This window comes from Brachypodium distachyon, chromosome 4 (genome assembly GCF_000005505.3).
Source record: "Brachypodium distachyon strain Bd21 chromosome 4, Brachypodium_distachyon_v3.0, whole genome shotgun sequence".
NCBI lineage: Eukaryota > Viridiplantae > Streptophyta > Magnoliopsida > Poales > Poaceae > Brachypodium > Brachypodium distachyon.
Genome location: NC_016134.3, coordinates 36,783,947 through 36,794,249, shown reverse-complemented (window position 1 = coordinate 36,794,249; position 10,303 = coordinate 36,783,947). Strand labels below are relative to the sequence as shown.

Genomic DNA, 10,303 nt, shown 5'->3' with positions numbered 1-10,303 from the left:
TTTGCTAACACATGAATCCAATACAATGTTCGGCGAATAATTCTTCCAAACAGATGGAGCTAAGCTTCCATCCGATTTTGATGCGAAAAAACTTGTCTTGTGTAGGAAAATATGTTTTAGATAAGTTTTCCATCTTCCCTGCTAGGAGTCGGTTACCTGCAACATCAAAGTAAGTGTGCCCATCAAAAGAGTGATCTGAGGCAAGATTTGATGAGGCTACATAGGATAATCAAGGCCATAGCAAAAGGTTGGAAGAGTTAGAGCCTCCCAACTGAGATATTTGGACGCATCGAGTGGGAAAGAAGACAGGGAAGCGAGAAGCAAGGATCGCATACTCTCATTCCCATGCCACGGTTAAAACTAGAAGGAGGTTGCAAGTCTATTACCAATCTGTACCCTGGTGATGGATCGAAACAAGGGAAGATAAAAGGAGATGCCCTTCTAGACAATCGAATCGAATCAAACCGCTGACTATCTCCCAGATCGTGAGCATTGCTCCAACCATAGAGGCTGGCAAAATGACGCTCCCAAGAAGAAACCTCGGGGGAATGCACCTTAGCAAGATGCTTAAGGAGAAGGCATACATTAATTGTGGTTCGAAGACACTTAAAACCCAATGGGTATAGGAATAGCAAGATTGCGCCCATCACACATGTCGGCATAGCCTTAATGGACGAACGGACCATTATAACATGCCCCCAAGGGACAACATTTTCTTGTGTCATCCCACTAAACTATTCTCTACTTTATCAGTGATTGGAAGAAAAGGGGACATCCAAAAACCTTATGGGTCGAGGTAGGCCGGAGTACGTTTGAGGGAAAGAAGAAACCTAGCATCCTAAAATCATCGCGAGAGAGGAAGCAAATGCATCATCTTCCTGAGTTGGAGCAAGAATACTTTCTATGGGACCTTTTACTTTAACCCTCAGTCTCGCCTCAATCTTTCTTCTGCATGTAGTGCATGCAGCATTTCTTCATTGCCCCTGGCTCGCACAGGACAGGAATATGGGAGAGGATTGGTGAGAAAAATTAACAACAAGTTTAAAAAATCACCTATAACTTAGCAAATCTGCTAGCTAATGTACGAAAATAATGAATTTGTACGCAGAAACATGTGGCCATAAACTGGAAACTGAGAGTGAAAATTTGACATGCTTCTATATGCCACTGAAGAATGGACCGTGATAGATAGGGAATATACCCAATGGCTGAGAGTATGAAGAAAGTTAAAGCTACATATGTATAATTATCTGAACTTAAATTTTTGTATTAACGGATGCATTAATGTATACTTTTGCTTATACCTTCGGGTTAGGAAGGTGGTAGGTGAAGTTACGTATTCCGCAAGTATATAGTATAGGTCAGTGGTTGGAAGCATACGTGTAAGGCTCTTAAAATAAAGATAATGGAGGTCTCATGTTCTCTTCGCTTACCACTCTTTATTTATTTTGACATGGCATATGTTAGTCGATGGATTTGTGTTTTGTTTGCGCGTCCTTGAAAGGGATTGTCCATATTTGTCCTTGCTCTGGAGAAAAGAAAAACTATTACAGAGATTCTAGAGCAAAATGGTGAATGCTTTCTCTGTACCAAGTCTGTTATTCAAGAAATGGAAGCTTACCTTCGGCCTCTGCATTGACGAGGATACGCACAACAAGATGGTGAATAATTTCTTGACAATCTGTACCATGAGCAGGCATTGACCATGAGATCTATATGTCCAGGGTAATTATTTTTTATTACTCCGTATTAGTGTAGAGAAACAAGTTCCAAACAAGACACCCTTCCTTTCAAATATATTAATCCCAAACTCTCATTCCAAATAGCACAGTTTTTAGCATGTCATCGTATCCGAAAGTTCAAACTACCATTTGCTTGCTTCTTTCAAGAACAGTGTGCATGGTCGGTATCTATAGCCACGCACACAAGTAACCATATTCCATAATTCGTCCATCGGTTCCCATAGTATATTTTACCAGTATTAATTAATATTGGTTTAGGACTAAAGAAGTAGTACAGTGTTTGATTAAGCTATTGAAGGGCAGCATCCGAAAAGATTGCTACTGCTGATACTTATGTCACGCTTGTCAAGTTTGTTTGAAAAGGAGAACTCCCACTAGAGTTTTGTGCATTTGCCTTGCTGGCCAACTGTATTTGTATTAGCAAGTAGCACAAACTTTACTATCTACTCCCTCTGTTTTAACATAGTTATACGTTAGGTTTTTCATAAGCCAACCAAGTTTGACTAAGTTTGCATAAATTTATATCAATATCTAGGATATTAAATGAATACAATATGAACACAAGATACAATAAAACTAATCATGTGTTGTAATCTTAGTGTACTTTTCTATAAAGTTGGTCAAATTTAGAAAAGTTTGATGTAGGACAAATCTTAATGTATAACTATTTTGAACAGAGTGAATATGATATACACATCAAATGATTTTTTGTTTTTGTTCTCAATGTACTTGTAAGAATGTATTGCACTAAGTTCTAAAGTATTGCAGGGATGCCAAATTGGTCCTAACATTATCAAAATGCATATTTGAGTCCATAGACTAAGTATTGCCCATCTATGAATCTATGATATACACATCAAATGACTTTGTTTTGATTTGTTTTCAACATACTTTTAAGAATGAATTGTACTAGAAGTCCTAAAAATATTTTAGGGATGTCAAATTGGTCTTCATACTATCAAACTGAAAATTTGAGTCCTTCAAGCACGCGACAGTGGTCGACCTGTCACGTGTGCGTTTACGTGATAAGAGAGGACTTTTTAGGAATGATTATGCAAAATATTGGCTACGTGAGGGTGGACAATCTGTCAGGCGTGCAGGTTAGAGTTCATACGGTGTGGATAGGGCCTCCCGGCTCCTCACTTGTGTACTTTTAGGACTCAAATCTGTAATATGGTTATAGTTCTTACTAGAGTTGGATCTGACCATTGTCCTCTTTTGTGTTGGATACCGGACAGGGGGTCCCAAATAAATCTGCAATCTTAATATTTGAGAAAACTTGTATTCTAGAAAAAAATTGAGAAAACTTGGCTGACGGTTACAGGTTTCAAGGAGCATGTTTATTGCTAAGTGGTTGGAACAATCCTGGCTTTAGAATACACTAGACTAACTTGACACCCTTGTAATATTTTTATTTTTACGACTTTCAGTACATTTCACTCTACTTATAATAACTAGGCGGCATCTATTTGATTAAAAAAAAGGAAACATGCTGGATTGAAAGGGAAATACCAGCAGCATGATTTTCGGTATGACTTCATGTAGCCTAGACAGGTACATATGACTTCATGTAGCCTAGACAGCCCTATGATTTTGAAATGTTAGCTTGATGCATTGCTATCAAGCTTGTGTAAGAAGCACTAATTATCAGCATCTTCTACCTGCACCTCCCTCCCACTTGGAGGAGTTGGAGAAGGTACTAAAGAATGATCTAGTTTCTCTGTTTGAAAATATAAAACCATGCATATTCTGTTCATGCAAAACATGAGACCCAGATGAAACTAGACACAAATGAGAATTAAAAGCAAAGAATGCTAGATAGGTTCATATGCACCTATTGAGCGTTCAGAGTACTTGTATAACTTCATGAAATTTCCCAAAAAGGGTTGTAGTACAAAAGCTAAACTTAAAACTAACACATTTCGTGTATTTATCCAAAAAAATTCATCTAATCTACAATCTTTGCTGTGAGTGAGTGAGTTATCACCAAACTCTGTTTGAAAACAATTCTTTTCCTGCACAGCCATAGTGCTAAACATCTTTTGGTTTAATCTGTGATATACCCGCGTGTTGGTGGCAGGATCTGGTGCCAACATCTCTCTTTCTACTACCTTTATTTGAGCAAAGAGAAACATGCTTGCTTTCCGATTCCTTCGTCTTCCGGGAACTTGGTAGCACAACAACCAGAAGACTGCTCCCCCACGAAGGAGAACCCTCGCTGACACACTTTCTCTTTTAGTTTGCGCTAAAATCACGACAAGTATTTAGAAACGGAGAGAGTACAAATTAAGGCAACACCGGTCAAAGCCATCCACAGTGACATAGCCGTAAAATGACAGGGCGGTTGTTAATCAGTTAATTGCTGGATCACTGTGGCGCAATATGCTCAGCTCGTACAGAGTCTACACTCTAGAGGGAGCTCCAAGAGGTTGATCCATCCATAGCATCATCTTTTTTGTGTACTACTAACAATTTGCACGTTACTCTTCGACTGCAGCAGATCAAAACCAAGCGTGTGTATTCACATGAACCAGGACGGGAGTCACACACGTAGCTTAGGCTAGCTAACGACCCCGGATCAGAAAAAGATGGCCTAGCCGCAAAGCCTACGACATATGGGTTCAGGAAACAGTACGGTGATACTATCCGCAATAATCATCGCCTGAGCGTTTCCATCCCGACATGCGCCACAAGAGGCAGACACGAAGCAGGATGCTTCAGGCACTGAATCAATGCTTAATTGGCTTCGATCAAGTGGTACGAGTGAAACCAACCTGAGCCATCAGATAAGACAGCAGCCGATGGATCGATCTACCCAGCAACGAATGGCCTTTGGAGCGATGTAAACTATGCTGCGACGAATTGAAAGTTCAACAACCGAGGTTTTACGTAGCAACCTGCAGCTTCAACTGGGCTAAATAAGATACCGTATCCTAGTGAGATTCACTGTCACTTTCTCTCTTCCCAGTTGCAGTGGAAAAATAAAGCAGGGAGAGCATCTCTGAGCCGTCACTACTTAGAAAAAAGAATACTGCTACCTTTAATAACCAATAGTTTTAACCAGATCACAAGTACAAAGATGGTCACTGTATAGATAAAGTGTGTTAAAAATGTTCCATTGTTATAATATATCACAAGCGCAATAAAAAGATGTAATGCAAGCAGAGAGAAATGGATAAAGCTACTGAGGTTGTATGAGAAAGCAAACCATGCACTGGGAATAGCAGAGTCAAAGAAAATCTTTATCAAAAATGTCAAGTGTTAAAAAACGAAGGGAGCACCACGACATGGTATGTTGCTGAAAAAGTGAAAAAAAATGGTAAAACGAACAGTCCTGACATATTCCGGCGGCTTAAAAGCCGGAGATGATTGCGATTGCACAACACGATGGAACTGCACATTCCAATGAAAATTTACGATCATCACGTTTACACACAAAAAATGGAGTTTGAGGTGTAAATGAGTTAATTGCAAGTATATTTATTTGAGTAAAAGTTTAGCGGTAATTTGATCCGAGGTTGGAATTCTGAAGTGCATATAAATATCTAAATGCACAAAACTCAAACTACGTCTTAATCTGTACACTTCGTAGTATGGAAGGAAGGGAATATCCAACTCTTATACTCAACAAAATAAAACCCATTTGTTACTCTCGTCTTACCAGTTTGGCCCATGACTGACGGCGTGCCTGTATGTCTTGAAGGTTGCAGGCTTGGCCACCATGATTTGACAAATCAAATTGATAGTAACTCTCCACCAGTTGGTAATGACAGAACGCCCCCCCGTTGGTATTCCTCAAATCACATTGTAGTGAGCTGACATTGCAGTCTCTGCAAAAAGTATGTATGGTGGTTCTCCTGTCCCTGCCTAACTTTAACAATCGACGAAACAGGAATCATGAAACCAACTCCAGAGAGGAGTACGACAGGGAGATGGAACATATGCAGATACAAGTACGTCAGGAAACATCTCCAGTCTATTGGAACGAAAGAACAAAACTAGCAAGCAAAATTGTTGGCCTCAGCTGTAACACCGGCAACAATATTTTTACCATAGTTCAAAACATCTCCGGTCATCAAAGAAATAAGCCTCACAGAAATATAGATTCACAAAAACCTAGCAACTTCCTAAACTAAAGGCCAACTATTTGCAACAAATTTTCTAGCTAGACAAAGAAAACACCAGGCAGGAATCACCCCTATACAAGATTGACATAAACAGTGCCAGAATAATAGCTGGTCAAGCCAGTGTTGCAATAAAAAAAACTTGCAAGTGCAAAACAAGGCATCACTGAAATTGGCTCGCTCATACAAATAAAAGCAAGCATGTCCGACCGCAATTGATGGTGCTGTCACTGATAGTACTGCCCACACCACAATGACCAATAATCAGAAAGAATGGTGAAATATTGCATGTCAGCATCACAAACTTTGACTATGTAACATCACCTTGAAGAATCAAAAGGAAGCTGCAATAGCAGCCATAAGAGATACAAAACATGAGACCAGCAAATTGGCATCACAAATGAGACTACAGCTGGTAGGTGAGAACTTTAGGTGTCAACACCTCAAAACGATGCGCACTCATGGAAGAGATGACTCAATCCAATATTTCTGTCAGTAAACTATGACATGGAGCAACCATCTATTGACTACTGGGGGATTGGACTTGCATCATATTTTGAAGTTAGATGTGACCATGGTTCAACAACTATCATCACCAACAACAATGAAAGAATATGTCCACTTGAGAAATGTGTTTTCTTTGGATGAAAGCATGTCTACCTACAAAACAATGTTTCACTTATGCACCAGCATGGCACCTTTTAGTAGCAACATAAGATTTTCTGAGGAACCTGTGCCCTATGATATCCAGAACATAACTAAAGAAAAGAAAGCACCAAAAGGAACACAATGAAAAGAAGCACCAATCTTATCGGTCTGCTAGACAAGTATTAGCTACTCCCTCCGTTTATTTAGGCGTATAAACTTCAGCATGAATATTAACGCAGCCACCGAACTGTTGGACGCACGTATAGCTATCCGCATCGCAACTGCCGCAAGGCTCACTTCACTCATGAATGCATGCAACTGGAGGAACGCCCACGCCCACCATATCTGCTAGCGCCCGTGCAATTAGGAGAAGAGATCCAATTAGCATGCAACGGAAGGAAACTGCCTAGCTTTTCTCACGTATGCAACAGCTGGGTGGTGGGTGCGATTTTTTTGTTCGCATGCAACTCACACTTGACAGGCAGAACGATACGCGCCTTATGTTTCGAGACGGATGGAGTAGTTAATAACTCGCACTTCAAGTATATAGTTACTGAAATAACTTAAGTTTGTCAACGGACTCATCGCCTCTCCTCCAGGTTTTGTACATAGAAGAACATTGTAATTTTTTGCGAAAAAGAATATTTATGCAATCATTTAAAATTGTAGAGCCACAAATCTACCACTACACTACTCAATAACCATTGTCCTGCCCCCCCCACCCCCCACCCCCGCCCCCTCCAATCCCCGCGTGTAACAACAGAAATCCAACATATTGTACTCTGAATCGCAATTCATGAGTGTGACGCTTGGATCGCTATCCGTATCATATAAGTGCTAGGGTCACGACACGAATGTGGTAAAAAGCAACTCGCTTCCAAGGACAAAAACAAAGTGCACACTTAAGATCCAATAGCGCAACACACAGCATGCCAGCGGCGAACTATATATGCCGGATGTAGCTTTCTTTGTTCAAGAATGATGTGGGACTAAGAGTTGCGCCAGTTACTGGTCGTCTCGTTGCATTGTCGATCGGACGCAAATGACCCATATCTACACATGACTAGTTCTCACAGTCATATAGCATGTACTCCCTCCGATCCAAAATAAGTCTCGGTTTTGAACAAAGCCTAGTACAACTTTGCACTAAATCAAACTTATTATGGATCAGAGGTAGTACCATTCAACTTTCGACAGGAGCAAGCAGCAGCCACAAGCCTGCCATTGGGGTCAAGTGCAACTGGTCTGACCCTATAGGCCTATATTCAATCATGATTTAACCTAAAATAAGAATCTGTGTGCATGCTTGACAAGCATCTTTTCGTTAAAAAAATCAATTTCCAATTGTGGAAGTACAAGCTTATTAATTGCATAAGTTACTTCTGGATAACGTTGATGATATTATTGTTATACCACACATTACTTTTCTTATAACCCCGATGGATTATATCCATGCCAGGTAATTTGTCCAACACATAATTTTTATATAAAGATAATAAATATCATGGTGCCGTGATCCTAGGGTAGTACAATCTGATACTGCTGTAGATACTATTTATCATATACATTGGATGAGTTGTTCAAATGCATGTTGTCGTACCAGTGGCCCACGGGGTTCCACTGATACGGGACGCGTGGGTCGCCAGTGACGAAGTCCCGTCAGGAAGACCTCCCGGGAAGCGATGAGTCCGAGAAGCCTGCCTCGAGGAGACGACCCTTGGTGAAGGTGAAGCTAAGGGCCGAGTACAAGAGGCCCCCGGGAACCCCGGTCCCGGGAAGCTGAAGGAACGCCTCCCGGCAACTAGCAGGTGCACTAGCCGGGAAGGGGCACCCCAGCAACCCACGCTCCCGCAAGAACAGTGAAGACAGGACGAGACGGCAGGCGCAGTGCATTTAATGCACCGACAGGAGTCTTATCAGCGACTACCCTACGAACCATTTTTTCTACCGTGTACAGTGGACCAGGCGCTGCATGGCGTCCAGCATGGATGAGCAAAGTTGTACCTCATGTGGCTGTGACACGCGTCTGGGAAACGTGTCACGCTGCATGCATAGGCACCTGTGGTATCCCCTTGTCTATAAAAGGAGGACCGATGCTAACGGTCAAAGGGTTCTGGTCGGTTTGGTTCTGTTCAGTTCAGGATTCGCTCAAGTAGTCAAGCCCTTAGAGGAACAAGTAGCAAAGCCCGGGAGCTCCCCGGCAACCTGTAACACTCATACTAAGAAATACAACTCCCAAGCAGGACGTAGGGTATTACACCTCCGGGTGGCCCGAACCTAGGTAAACTCTTGTGTCTACACTTCGTGTCCATCGCCACGCCGGCGATCGCCGGAGCGATCACCTCGCCCTCCACCGAACCAAAAAACGGGGTGCTCGGCATCCCCGGTGCCGGAGACCCGTGCTCCGACACATGTGCTCCCATGTTCCCAATTTTGTGCTAAATAAAAATTAACTTAAAATATACATCAAGTGAACTATAATTCAAAGATCGTGATATGTATTGTTTACACATAGAATGGGTGACAATTATTGTGATTTGCTAGTAGTCTAGAGAGTAGTCTCAGAGGAATGGGCGGACAACCACAAACTCATATCTTTATAAGTAAAATAATGATGCTGTGTGATATACACAAGCATATGCCTTCACAGAAAGATTTCGGTATAGCAGAAAATGTAGAGAAAATGAACATGGAATGATTGACAAAAGGTGATGATAGATTTGTGAGAGTAATCCTTGCTTAGGAATTAAGGCAGCAACCTGTAGAAGCTTGTAGGGTTTTGTAGACCCTTCTAGAACTAGTGGTCAGCCACCTTGTACCCCTATATATATAGCAGTATGCAATACAAAGACTGAAGCTTATGCAGCACAAATAAACCACCTAGCAACCTAGCCTGTGCACGTGAGGTGAAAGATCTTCTAACAGCGAAGAACTTCTAACAGTTGGTATCAGAGCCCTGTTAAGAGGATCCTGAGAGAGATGTCTGCTCCAGCTCAAGACGTAGCCGGCAGTCCGCTTCGCCAGCCACGGCACCGTTCCCCTTCACCGCCGCTAAGACGACCACGCCACCGCGAGGCTGGAAGGCGTGAGGTCGTCGTCGAGCGTGTCGTGAAGGACGTCGGTGGTGGCAAGTACCCGATGCTGACGCGGACGAACTATGCCGAATGGAGCCTTCTCATGAAGGTGATGCTGCAGGCTCGCGGCCTTTGGGAGGCAATCGAGTTTGGCGCCGACGACTTCCAGGAAGATCGAATGGCGCTGGAGGCCATCTTGCACGCGGTGCCACTAGAAATGATGGCCAGCTTGGCTGTCAAGAGGACAGCGAAGGAGGCGTGGGAGGCGGTCCGAACCATGCGTGTCGGTACTGACCGCGTGCGGAAGGGCAAGGCGCAGCAGCTGAGGAGGGAGTTTGAGACGATCTCGTTCCGTGACGGGGAGAAAGTCGATGACTTCGCGCTGCGCCTCAGCAACCTCGTCACAAGCCTTGCCACGCTCGGAGAACCAATCGACGAATCTCAGGTCGTCGAGAAATTCTTGCGAGTTGTGCCACCAAGGTTCTCGCAGCTCGCCCTTTCGATCGAGACACTCATTGACATCTCCGAATTGTCGTTGGAGGATGTCACGGGTCGGCTGAAGGCTGCGGAAGACCGTCTCGAGCCGCCGGAACCGCCACGTGAGCAGGGCAAGCTCCTTCTCACCGAGGAGCAGTGGCAGGAGAAGATGAAGGAGCGCCAAGGTGGCAGCTCCTCCAGGTCCGTGCGTAGCAGCACACAGCGGCGACGATGACCT

At 43.0% G+C, this 10,303-nt stretch overlaps 1 long non-coding RNA gene across 2 annotated transcripts; it reads right to left on the bottom strand.

Annotated features, from left to right (window-relative positions):
* Positions 1-545: 545 nt before the first annotated feature.
* On the bottom strand, positions 546-8,228 carry LOC112268727. Of its 2 annotated transcripts, none has more exons than XR_002960117.1 (4): positions 5,404-8,228; positions 1,622-1,681; positions 1,434-1,528; positions 546-983 (listed from the first exon to the last, which is right to left on the bottom strand). It is a non-coding gene; the product is annotated as an uncharacterized LOC112268727 (long non-coding RNA). The 2 variants fall into 2 exon arrangements; XR_002960118.1 differs by lacking the exon at positions 5,404-8,228 and adding an exon at positions 4,517-4,635.
* Positions 8,229-10,303: the final 2,075 nt, after the last annotated feature.